Here is a 13723-nt window from a genome sequence, read left to right as displayed (position 1 = left end):
AGCCTTTAAATGTCATCAAACTGGAACACATTAAATAACAGGATTGAGGGCCTTACAAAAATTTAATAAAGTGCAATAAAAGGTTTCCAGATCTCAAACTCATTTGCTGTTTTATTTAGGTGCAAATTAAACGTGACAGTGTGTCATCAGGTTTGTTTTGATGTGATTAAACCTAGAGTAAATGTTTTGAGTTAAAGTGTGCTTGCCCTGTTAAGAGTAAATACTGTTAGAAATTTATGTATTTAAGTTCTTCTACCAAAGAAAATGTACAGGAAACATTAAAGCTCTATGGTTGAAACACCAGTAATTGGAAAAAAATATATTTTTGAGTTTGTGTTGCAAGTGTCAAGTGTTTTAGTTTCTGTCATATCTGTCCAACATGATAGAAAAACACTGTCATGCACTTGTAGATTTGCATTGAAGATGTGGTTGTTCTAGTTTTGCATGGCCACAAGAGTCCCCCAGTCCCAAAATTCATCATCTGACCAAATCCGAAAGCTTCATCAGAGCTCAAAATTTATCAGTCCGAGTTTGGCATATGAGCTGACAAATGTGTGGATGTGTCTGTCAATGCAGACCACAGTTTGTTTCTGTGTGGAATAGATAAAATGTGTTTCTTGCATGTTTGGTTTGTGTCAAAGGCTCTGCGTAATTTAGCTCAGAGTATGGCCGCACACAATGTGATGAAATTCTGCCTGTGACCTCTTTCTGTCTCCACCCTTGCTCTGTCACCACCACCTCAGTGTTGTTTACACCCTGCTCCCCCCAGTCTCTTCCTTTGCTCCCATAGTGTTCTCCCTTTCTCCCTCTATGGCCCTCTTTTTTTCCCTCCACATTTTTCCTATGTCTCTTAAGCAGTTTGATTTGGCTTTTTTTTGTTTTTGTTTGTTTGTTTGTTTGTTTTAGTAGATAAAATTAACTCATAACATGATTGTCAGAACAAACTGTTTCTAAAAGAGAAAACAGAGAGACTCCTATAGTTTTCTTTGATGTACATTGTGATCCTGCTACTGTTTTCATTTTTTTCTATCCCTCTTTAATTCATACATTTGCTACTGGACCATTTTCCCCCCTTAATATTGCTTTGTGCTTTAGTTTCACTTATTTGGGATGAAAGTACAGACTGCTTTGTCTCTAAAGACACTAATAATTGGTTCAGTAAGACGAGCTGAGATGTCAGTTTTCATTTTCGTCTAGGAGCTTTGTGTCTGTGCACAGTGGTAACAGTGATTAGTGGAAGAGGGAGTACATGTACACTCAAATGACTTTTGTCACTGTAAGTGTGCACAATTTTATATCTGTAGGTTTGCGTGCTTGTGACTAGTCTCAGTTTAGTGTTGTGCAACAGGTGACCTGATTAGTAGACAGCAGTGTATGTCCAGGGTGCTTTTAGCCTGCAGGCAAATCTCATCCAGCCTACTATGGAGACCAGTTGGACTGGCAGTCTGATGGTGTTAAGTGGAAAAGCCCCCAGACGGCTCATACTACTCTGCCTGGCTGACAGTTCACTAATGCAGTTGCTGTCTTTACTCTTGTCTTATTTTTATCATATGCAAAAAAGACAAGTTTTGAAAATGCCTTTTTTTTAGCCTTCTGTCCAGATGAAAACAGGGTTTTTGTTCATGTTCAGGGCGAGTAATTATCAAATTACCAGCATGGTGTTTGTGTGACCCTCGTAGGATTGGCTACCTCCATAGACTGAACCTGACTGAATCTAAACTCGGTAGCCCAAACACATAAACTGAACCAGCTGTAAGATAATGGAGTGCTGGTAATAGGATATTCAGAGGGGAGTAATACCACACTTATGGCATTAAGAAGAAGAAGGAGTAGGCTGTACTAGCTGAAAAGTCTTCAGATACAACTATGAAAAATTTTGCCTATCCCAGTTGGTGACAATACGTGATATTACCAATTATTAAGTCATAAAATCTGTCTGGGTCTGTCTCACCTTTGCTCTTCTCCATGCCCTTCCTACACACAGCAGTTTCAGTGTGACAGTGACACCACTTTAATCAAGAAATTGAGGAGTAGTGGCAAAGTTGTGCGTCAGCAGACACAATTACAATACATTTAATAATGATATTCATTTTCTGCATTAATTGGAAAATAAGATAAAAATTGCCTGGATTGACTAATCATTAATACCAGAGATCATTATCCATCTATTTTAAATGCCGTGTAGAGTACATAGCAGAAGATGTGATGTTCCAAATTCACGATACTGGAATTTGAACCACGTTTATGGTCAAATACGTCTTTAAGCACCTAATTTTTAAGCCCACTTTTTGTGCTGATGTCAATAACAAGTTTATGTATGTAAAGCTGAGAAATGGCATTTAAGAATTTTTTTTCAGTATTGTATCATATATTATAAATTAACTAGTAATGTAACTGTTTTACTTATGCTAAATAACTTTGTACTGCTGCTAAATGATTCGTGGTTAAAGCATGCCAGTCTAATGGGGGGTGGAGTCTTTAAACATGGCTAAGGTCATAATCTCTTTCGTGCACTCTGCGTTTTCTTTTCCTTTTTAGCACCAGGGGAGTAGTATGCATGTATGTATGTATTTTTTTGTCTGCCTGTTGATCAGACTGTAGAACTCTAAATTTGCTCTTTGTTGTGTTATTCCTTTGATTTGTTCAGATTGTGTGTGTGTGGTGTTTTTTTTTTTTTGTTTGTTTTTTGTTTTGTTTTTTTAATCTGCTTAAACTTCGTTGTCAGCTTTTTAATTTTTTTTTTTTATCTTGGTGTCTCTTTTTTTGAATGTCTTTGTAGCCTTATCTCTCTACCTTTCTTCACCCTGTTTCTTCACATCTCTTTGAATTAAAAAAAAAATGTATATGGAAACCAACAAATTTTCTTAATTCTATTGTCCTGTTTGTATATTTCTGTATATGACTTTTTGAAGTATTTGTCTTTACATCATTTTTTGGATCTATATCTTTTTAAAATAACAATACACTAAAATAGTTTGAGATGGCTATAGTGTCAGTTCTTTAGTCACCCTTCAAGTCTCAAACACTTTATGTGGAAATGAGATTTCAGGAGACATTTATGTAGCTGTCCTAATCTCCGTTGTCCATTTAAGGGATTGTCATCGGTTATTGGTACAGCAGGCTATGAGACAACTTGGCTTGCATGTATTTGCTAGTAGACATCATTTGAACCTTTGTACTTCCTTGTTCTCTATCCTCTAGCCATCTTAGTCCCTGCAACAAAATAAGGAAGTGGTGAGGGATGACTGGCTTAAAGAGAGAGATTGCATTTTATCTTCTGCTGCTCCTGTTTGAAGTTAATATGCATCCCGTGTCTCTAGCACACTATTCTTGTGAATCATAATGCTGTCTGAACCCTGCCTCGCCAGTCCAGTTAAAGCCTTCAGTGACACATATATGTAGATTTATTACCGCCATCAGAGGCATCTAGATTACATACTTCTGGACAACAGATCTGAGTATGATGCCAGCCTTCTTGGTGTACATTAAATCCAGGCTGGAACCCTCTCAGGAGACTGTCTCTGTCCCAGTCGTGCAAAAGGGTCAGGTTGACCAGTGCAGACTACTGTCATGTCATCATGTTGATCTCTTTGGTGCATTAGAAGAAGGTGTGATGTTTTGTGAATTCAGTTCATTATGTGTTACGTCTCACCTTTGATTGTCATATGCAATAGATAATGTGGTATAAGCCAGACTTCCCATCAGTGGAAATGATCAGGTCTGTACTTTAGTTTGGTTTGGTTTCACTCTTTCTTGAAAAATAAAACTATAGTCTTTTTTGAAAAAGTTAAAGGCTCAAAGTTATTTAGCTTACCCCAGTGTTCTAACAAAACATGCTGTATTTATCCTACTATACGCACTGTATATGAAGATGTGCAAATTAAAGTAAGAAGAAAGAGAACAGGAAGTAAAAGAGCTGAGAAGCATCAATGTTTTTTGTAGAAAATGTTTTAACCAGTTTTACTCCCCCCCCCCCCCCCCCCCCCAATTTGGACAATCCACAAAGCAAGAGTTTTAGTTTCAATTCACTGGTCAAATAAAGGCAATAAAACTAACACTAAACCAATATTCTAGGTATCAGAAACATGCTCATTTATTGATGTTTCTCCTGGGAGAGAAGCGGGGGAACTACAGAGGGGAGTGAACAGATGAGGGCATGGGATAGCAACAAAGTTAAGGAGGATGACAAAGACCTGAATTGAAATTATAAAAAGAAACAAATACAACTAAAGGATGTGGGAATCATTCCTCCAGCGTTTAGGGTTGTTACTGGCGCCACATTTGTCTCAGAGGGCCATAGCTCCAGGCTGGAATTTGGGAATCCCGGTCCTTACTAAGAAGTAAACCAATGTTGTTGTTTTTTTTTTTTTGTTGTTGTTTTTTTGCTTTTTTTTTTTTGCTTTTTTTCACACATTTTCATGGCACTCTAACTGATTCCTGATGTATACCAAAGATGTATCGTCACAGAAATGTATCAGATCCATATGTCTTATATTGTTTTGTCATTTTTGAGCACTCTTAGCCACTATTGAATTGTCTGCAAACATGCTTCCTGTGTGAACAAGTGCTTTTCCTTTTCATGGAGCAGCCATTGTTGATTATTCTCTCTTAGCTCATGCTGCTCTCATATATTCATATAGAAAACATCTATAAATGGAAATTATAGCGCATATAGTACAGAGCAGGATTGTCAAACTCATTTTACATCACTTCAGTTTTAAGTGGGCTGCATCAGTGCAAGTCCCCCTTCCTGACAATGGATGGTTCAAGGTTCAAGGTTCTTTATTTGGAAGTTTAACTACATATTTAATCCTTGAGATATCTTAAGATCAGAAAAAAGTGCAAAAGTACATCTCAGATTTTCTACATGATAAAGAAATGCTGATAGCAAATGGAAGAAAGCTGTCAGCACAAATTAAATATGTACAATTACAGAAAGAAAATCCTGGTAGCCCAGACTCCTGTAATTACAAAATTGAAAAGTTTTGAACAGAAATTCCTATAGTGGATGGTGATTAAAAAAGGAATTTTTCTGTCATTTAATTCTTTATCTCTTACAAAATTACTTTTGAAGTATGAATAGCCATTTCCCTAAGCTTTCCAGTGGGCCGGATTAGAGTTTTTACCAGGCTGATTCTGGCCACTGGGCCTTATGATTGACACCCCTGGTGTAGAGGAAAAATTGTGTTCACATAAGGTTCAAAGGTAAATGCTGAAGGGAAACTTGGTTGTCTGAGTATGTATATACACATTTTGAATAGTTCATTTAGTATGAAGTCAGCTGCCTGTTCAATGCAGTAAACTCAGATAAGCCTGTGACCAACAGTTGTTGTTTTAGTTCTGTTTCACAACCTAGCGATGTGAGATAAGAATGAACTGACGAACCTGAAACCTGGTCGGTTATCAGTTTATTTTTTTAAATAATTTCTACCAAAAATACGTGCATTTATTAAAAAAAAAAAAAAAGATATCATAGTAACTTAGTATTTAATGTCCGCCATTGGCAGGTTGTTTACCTATGTGTTAGCCATGACAGAACACATCATTTTAACCTTGGTTCTTAAATAAGTAGGACATTGTGTAAAAGGAAATTTATGATTTATATTTTGCAAATCATGTAAATCCTATATTTTAATTAAAAATAGGACAAAGATGACAACATCAAGTTGAAATTGATATATACACTCTTTAAACATTTGAATTTGGATTTTATGTCAACAGTCATGTCCTCCCTTTGTTCTCTCAATCGGTCTGTCAGCTTGCCGTTCTGTTTCCACTGGAACCTACGGTGTCATTCTCACGATCCCCTGTCTCCCTTGGCCTGCGTGTGTTTGTCTTGATGTACTTGCCCAATCTCATTAGGTGACATGGCTTAGAGAGAGAGGTTATTAGGGCGGTTTAGCAGAACCATCTTTGGCACAGTAAGAAAGAGAATTAACAAGGGTTCGAGGTATTGAGAAAGAAGGAAAGCATGAATGAGAAGAGGAGACTGAATGAGCGAGAAAGCTGTGGTTAATATCAGCCAAATATCTTTAAAGTTTTACTTTATCTGCTCTTTCAGCCTCTTTAGCTGACAGGATGTAAATACTGTTCAGAAGTATTCTATAATACAATATTTTGTTGCATAACTGCTTAAAGGAGATTTGTTATAATCAACCTAAATAATCAGTGGCACAGTGGCCTCCATCAAGTGTTGCTGAGGAGGTAAAAATTAACCTTGCAGGGTTTTTGTTTTCTTTAACTCATCGAATAACATTTTAATATTGGAGCCACTAGGCAGCAGGTATTTGTATACATTTGTTGTTCAAATAAAAACAATCACAACAAAATTCAGACTGGGCATCCTGGAACTTTATATTTCATGGGATTTTATTGAATGCACAAGGAGAAAGCTTTATGTAGACAAGCACTAATGCTTGTTTGTGTAATTTGTTACATATGAAATTAGCCTTTTTTATTTTATTTTTTTTGTGTTTTGTGTTAGGCAAAAGTCATTGGGGATTTTTTTTTTTTTAATTTCTAAACTCCTTTGATTTGTAAAAGGAGAGATGAACCTGAAGTATATAGGTTATAGCAAATTGGAGTCCTTCATGTTCCTCAAACCTCAGCCTTCCAAAAATCCTTCCTTCCATACCAACCCACACTATAGGTTAGTGTGGAGGGAAGGGTTGTAGGGAATGGTGGTAGTTTACATCAATACTAGAGCTATTCCTTCTGGACTTCCAGTGTTCATTTTAAAACAAGATGTAAGCCTGTTATAGATCATTTATGAATGCAACATCTGGAATTAAAATACTTACTAGCACAGTAATAAAAGAAATAAAATGGTCTGCAGGGTTGGACAAGTTGCTCCATAGTCTATCGACTATTTGGCGTCACTGCTAGGCAGCAGAACAGGCCTCCTGATCCACCTTCCATATTGCATAATGTGTGGCCCTGTTGAGAGAGAAACACACAGACTGGAGTTTCTCACTTGCTGCATAAAGAAAAGTTTAAGCATTAACATATGCTGCTCATTGATTTAGACGACCATAATTAGTTAATGTAAGTGGATAGATAAACAGCTATGCTGAGCAGCTATAACAGTAGCAACTTGTAACACTCGCTGGTTCTTTACTCATTTACCTTGGACCTACAGATCTACTGTCTGTATTTCTACCGAAATGTACAAATGTACTCTGTTCTCTAGCTTAAAAAAATTCTATTAGGAAAAAATCCAGCAGTTTGCCTTGTTTCTCATTTGATGATGATGGATCAGTGTCGCCACTTTAAAGGTAAGCATTAATTTCAAAGCCGGTTTTGTTTTTTTGTTTTTGTTTTTTTGTTGTTTTTTTTTCCCCGCACCTAGGATTTTGGGATGTTTTATTAGTTTACAGACAAACATGATTGAAAACACAACCACCTTGTAGGAGGAAATGGCAGGTTGCTTTTAACAAAACCATGTGAATGGACTATACTTGGTGAAAGAAATTTGTTTTATTTGCTAACAGTTGATAATGATAAATGGTGAATCCCAAAACCCACCAGTAGTTTTCACCACTTACCTGACAATAGGGGGTCTAAATAACTACCTTTAAAATAAAAAATGAAATGGTTCGCTTCAAGACATGTAGATTGCCTTTAACATGGCGCTCTACACTGTTGCAGCTATTGTTACCATAGAAACCACTGTCCTTGAAAATACTCTCAGCCAATTGCTGCTGGACATGACAGTGAAAGGGAGCGGTCTCACATAATTGTGAATCAGATAAAGAAAGTTGGGAGGTCACAGGTAGTTCACAGCCCTCACTTCCATAACAAGTATCTGTAGCAATATATTTGCATAGCCTTGATATGACTGACTTTCATATCCCTGTCCTTGCGTTGCACTCCTGATAATGTGGGTTTGTATAACCCTATTACTGTTTTTCTTCTTAAAAGAGTAGCTGCTCTGTTCATTGGCAGTCAGTAAGAATTGAAGCTGCAAGTGAGAATCAAAGAAAATAAGAGTGATTAATTAAAAACAAAAGGAGGATGAGTGCAACCTGTCACTTGTTTGCTTTTGCTGTTTGTTGTAAATTTATCTTTCTAAATCTTATAGACTTCCTTCATTTCCATAGTAACACAAACTAATTATGTGTACTGGGTTGGATTTGTTGACTTGACTGAAGGACCAGGTCAAACACGCTTGGCTGTTTCAGTGGCATAACAAGTGGTACCCATGAGTTAGGTAATTAAATTCACTACCATTTGACATTTAACTGTAAACATAAGCTTGAGAATTTGGAATTTTGACCCACTTTTGTGACTGTAAATGGTCATGTAATGGGAAACCACATTGGCTTTGTTTATGTTATACTTCAGTGCTTTGATCAGAATGTGTTACGCTCTTGGCTGTGCAGGCTGACCGTTCTGCAGTTCATAGTTGTACCACCACACAGTACTGTTTAAGGTCATATATTTTTATTTTTTTTAAACTTGGGCGTTAAGACATTCTTTGTCATCCTGCAGATTAAAATAAATGCACGCAGCATTATCATGGGTACAAGTAATCTTACATCAGTTAGCCACAGCAACAACACCAACTCCCTAATATTATATAGATCTGCTTTGTACCCCCAAAGTAGCCTTTACCATTCAGTGTATGAACATTGGTGCACTGGGAATGCACATTTTCACATTTGCAAATGTGCAAGATCCTTCGGGTCCTGAGAGTACATAAATAAGAGTACAAAATACCATCCTAAACAGTAACCAGTCATTGGCTGTAATACCACTGTCTGGTGTGAGGAGTAATATTGGTACTAATATTGATATTGGCCAGATGATTCATTATAGCTATTCATGTTTTTTGCTTTGGTTGCCTTTGTCATATGAAGGATGTGTCATCCCTTGAGCCCTTTTCTGACATGGGATACATAAATCTTTATCAATCTATCAAAGTAACGGTATTCATAATGGCAAGGTATGTTGCTGTGCTAAATTGTGTGTGTTATTTACTTTTAAATCGGATGCTTTGTAATGCGCTTGTGTAGCACCTGTACACTTCACATGATGACATAATTAAAGATGCTTCGCCCTACATGCGGTTACGAAAACGCGTCTATATACACTTTACTAAAATTAACTAAGCAACAACAAAAAAAAATATATGAATTGTGTCTCTATGTTGGGGATATTATTTATGGCACCCTGTACATAAATTCACACTACATTCTCACTTTGTAGAAGGTTATGATGCCTGTAGTCTGCAAACTAACCTTAGTTCCTGTTAATGTACTTGCCAGAGCTCAGATTATTTTCATAACTGGTGAATCTCTAGTCTGACACGTCACAGTTTTCAGTCAGACTGTTAAGTTTTATTCCATAAGCATTTCAGTCTTTAATACAGCAACTTGAGTGAAGAAAAACTCAATGTAGGAGAGGTCTGTGTTCATCTCTTTCAACTAAAGTCTTGCTCACAAAAAATGGGAAAGCAGAAGCACAGAAAACTGCAGGACCATAATCTGGGAGTTCTCTGCACGACATCGGAGTCACCAAAAGGGGAATCGAGGTTGGTCATGACACAGGCGCCTGAGGCTAAGGACTATAAATTATTTCCTGCTATTTACAGATGATAAATGTTGCAGAAAAACTACACCAGCTAGGTTCATAAATTTAGTACCAGATAAAGTCAGAAGGGGGATTGCTGTCATATACGTTCTGCAGCGTCAGTTTTCACCGGTGACTGATAATAATGCCCAACTTGTGCAGATTTATAATCCAGCAAACTGTCAGTTATATCGCAGATTCTGCTAACATTAACGTACTAAACACTACTTACAAACCAAACCTTTTTTGGTCTTTAAACGTTTTTTTAAATGGAAATTTAATTGTTGCAATTATACTCGTGTTCATATCTTAGCTGTTACTTGTCTCTGACAAGCTGGCAGCTTGTTTTGGGCTGCTATCACTGCCAATACTCAGCCACACTCGGCTGAATTGTGTTAGAAGCATCGTGTTAACCTCATAATCCCGTAGTCCTAATTCCTCCAAAACACAGGTGAATCCTTCAGCGCCATTTCTGCAGGAATTTAAACTGTTCCTGTGGTCTTCCCCTGTTTTTTTTGTAATATTAACCATCTTTTATCATCCTTTTTCTTGTGCAAGATTACACAAATTCCTTGATACTGGCACAAGTACTGTGCATCAGCTTTGACATCAGCATAAAGCTGTCATCAGTGGTCACCAGTAACTATTAGCTGTCTTCATGAATGTGGTGTTTCTAAGAATTTCTTTTTGGGAGTAGGCAGCATATTGGTCATTAGAGAGAGTGTATTGCCCCCCTGAGAGAAGAAGTCTGGGAAAACAAACTACAGTGTAGTCATTTAGCTTGGTCACTCCCATAATCAAGTCATAACTACTAGGTTATGAGTCAGTAATATGTATTTTATTGAGTAGACAATCATCAGTGAACTGTAACCTCTCTTAGTTTACTCAGAATGGTCAGGATTGCATCAAGTAGCTCCTGCTGGATTAAAGTGACACTTGACGCTGATTAGTCTTGGTGTCATGTAGCATAGTTTGTCTGTGCCTGTTTGTTTGTTTTTTGTTTTCATTGATGCTATGTGATGTCCAATAATTGAAAAAGATAGCACACTCATGATGTTTGTAAAAGTGCAGCAAAAGAAGCACCACTCTAACTGCTACCCTGTGTAAATACTTGGGAATTGCATAGTATTAACACTACCAGGGGCATGGGGGATTTCCAAAGACCTTAAATAAGCACTTTCTCGTGGTGCTTGAATATCATTTGCAAAAGCCTTCGTACGCCTGTGTCTGTGCTGCCATTGCTGCTGCTGCTGCTGCTGCTGCTGCTTACAAACTTTGAAATTTTAGTGAGACTTTTGTGATAACTTGGAGTATATACTTAAGTCAGACTTCAGATAACTGAGTAATCAAAATAAACATTACATTTTTAGCTGTGCTGTCTATCTTTTCAGCCACCTCACATGTAAGCTGTGCGGCCAATTTATTTTTTTCTCTGTGTGAATTGTGTGCTTTTTGGGTTACACAGTAAACCATCTCCTAAGGGATGTGTTTAGCTTTCCACTCCATAGATGACTCTTTGAGTTATCTTTCTCACCAAAAACAAAGGATGACAGGTTTGTTATATTACAGCCAGCTACAAGTTGACTTTGGAAAGTAGTACATTTTAAAAAGCCAGAATGTACCTTCTACTTGACACAAAGAAAACATTTTGCTCCCTGTGTGAATCTAACTAGGAAGTGGCAGGGCACATTTTTTTGGTTTTCTGGTTATTTGCTACAAGTTCACTTTGGAGTGCATTTGATTTTTAGTGGTCAAAAACTATCCAGAAGTTCCCATAAACACGGGTAATACAGGAAATTGTATTAGTGAGAATGTTTTGACAATATTACTTTAATATCACATTTTGTGACAGATTGAAGTAATAAACACAAGAAAAATAGTCAATTTGAGCTTAAAGACATTAGAGGCATTGGCAAACCTGATGGCTGTGGTGATGGGAAAGGGTTAACACCAATGCAGCTATAAGCAGTACAGGGTTACTTCCTTTTAAGGACCTAAGTCTTAGGGAGCGTGTGATAGAGGGGGTTAGATACTGGGAAAATGAGTGAGTCACATATGGGGCAAGGGGAAAGAGGGAGAGGACGAGACTTTTTTTGTGTTGAGAGATGGTAAGAGTTAAATCATAGGCAGGATGTGGAGTGAGCAGAAAGTCGCATGGTGTGAAACACAGACTGAAACAGTAACTAAACTGAGTGTAATAGCAAAAAGAGGAAGCATTATGACAAAAAAGATGAAGGTATAGGCTTTGAGAACTGCTGAGACGTTTGTTTTGGCAAGGACGAATCGAAATAGTCTGAATCAGTGAACAGTAGGATGCAACATTTACAGCAAATGTCACTGCAGGCACAGTACTGTAGACAAGGAAGAAAAGGGCAGTGTAAAGATACAAGCAAGGTAGATCCTCCAAGACCAACATAAACGGAAGGGGGAAAAAAGTAGTATGTACATATCAAAAGTATAGGAAAAGACAATGTGGAGGATAAGATGAATAAAACAAAAAATAAATTATTACATAGTCATAAATTCCAGAACACATGGTAAATTACAGCTAACTATAGGCTGTGCCAGTTTAATTTCTTTGTCCCTTTATGTCCATACTTTCTATATTACATGTCATCAACCATTAGTTTTTGCATCAGCATGTCACAGTGACTGTACAAGCTATTGTTTTATGCCGAATTGCCTAAGATGGGGTATAAGATATAGCCCAGTTACTGAGTAAAATTGCTCTTGCACCATTCAGTGTAGCGCTGGTAGATTTACTGCTCTTTATAGAGATATAAAAGCTATTTTTCCTCCTTAAAAATCTATATCAGCACTTGCCAAAATCCTGCTTGGCTCATTGCAGTAGCACCTCATATCTCGCCACTCAATTGTCTCTTTCCTCCCGTGAACTCCTGAAGAATTGCTGCTTAAAATCTCCTAAATTTCTATGCTGTCCTGATTAACAGGTTATGTTATTAGTCTGCATCCATAAAGAACTATTTCTTGCACAGTCTTCCAACTGTTAAAAAGAGTTATATTGAAATGTTGTTTTTGGTTATTTGGGCTGAGGCTTAACAGATGAGATTGATGTCATGTATTTTTCAACAGTACCACCATAGTTTTTGCTGCTGTGACTTATCTTGCTTATTTTAGGTGTTGAACTTTAAAAAAAGAGCCCAAAGTTCACAAGCTTGATCCTTGTAATCTCCATCCTACTGCTGGTGGTATGAACGTGCAGTTATGAACTGATGTTAACTATAATTTTGTTGAAATATTAAGCATTTTCAGAGTGTGCTCTGTCTATTTGGTAAGGTCCCAATTTGCTAGATGCAGTAATTGGCAGGTTGCTTGACACTCATAATTTGACTCTGGTATGACGCACTGCAACCAGCAGGCATGATATGTCAGCATTCTTGATACCTGCATTGCACTACACATTTTAACCCAGTATGACACAAAAAGATGCCACAAGGTTTGTTATCGATCTGCTTCCTCTCTGTAAAGCAACCACATGTGTTGGCACATTCAGAAACCACACACTGAACTGATTTATCAGAAAACAGTGAGAATACTGTTCTTGATAAGACAATTGAGATCAAATTATTTAATTTTTACTGCAAAGCTATTTTGTCACCACTTTTTTTTTTTTTTTTTTTCCAGTTTTTTTACACTTGCTGCTTAGTTCACCTAGAGTTATGAAAAAAAAAAAAAAAACCTTTGGTCAACAAGACCAGTCTAAAAGGAATAAGTTGTTGTAGCTCTCTTGTTGCCCAAAAAAAAGAAAAAAAGACAAACATTCACTACTCTGGGACTAAGACTCTGAGACGACCCAGTCGCCCACCATGTCCACCTATTGTATCCCTACTAGAGTTGTGCCGTGTCATATTGCCCAATAATACCAGTATAAATGTTTACGTGATATTAAAATGTCATATCATGATATCATTGCTATAGCAACATTATGCATTTACCTTAGTTGTTGTGTGCACTAGGGAGATGAGACTAGGTATATCTGTGAGCAAAGCTGCCTGTAAGGCCTCCCATGAAGATTTAGTACCTAAAAAGAGAACTAGCTTAACAGCCTATAACAAAGCGTAGTACTTTGGGAAATCTGCAAGAAGATTGTTCCTGCTAGGGAACAAGATGGAAACAGCAAACTTGGTTCACC

General features: G+C 37.3%; 1 protein-coding gene across 1 annotated transcript in view; it reads left to right on the top strand.

Moving 5' to 3' along the window:
* Positions 1-13723, top strand: part of prkar2aa (protein kinase, cAMP-dependent, regulatory, type II, alpha A) — a 46036-nt gene that overhangs the window by 6140 nt on the left and 26173 nt on the right.

Source organism: Simochromis diagramma, unplaced genomic scaffold, assembly GCF_900408965.1.
Source record: "Simochromis diagramma unplaced genomic scaffold, fSimDia1.1 OVJJ01000387.1, whole genome shotgun sequence".
Lineage (NCBI taxonomy): Eukaryota > Metazoa > Chordata > Actinopteri > Cichliformes > Cichlidae > Simochromis > Simochromis diagramma.
The sequence above is the reverse complement of the archived record's forward strand: the minus strand, read 5'-3'. Positions and strand labels throughout refer to the sequence as shown.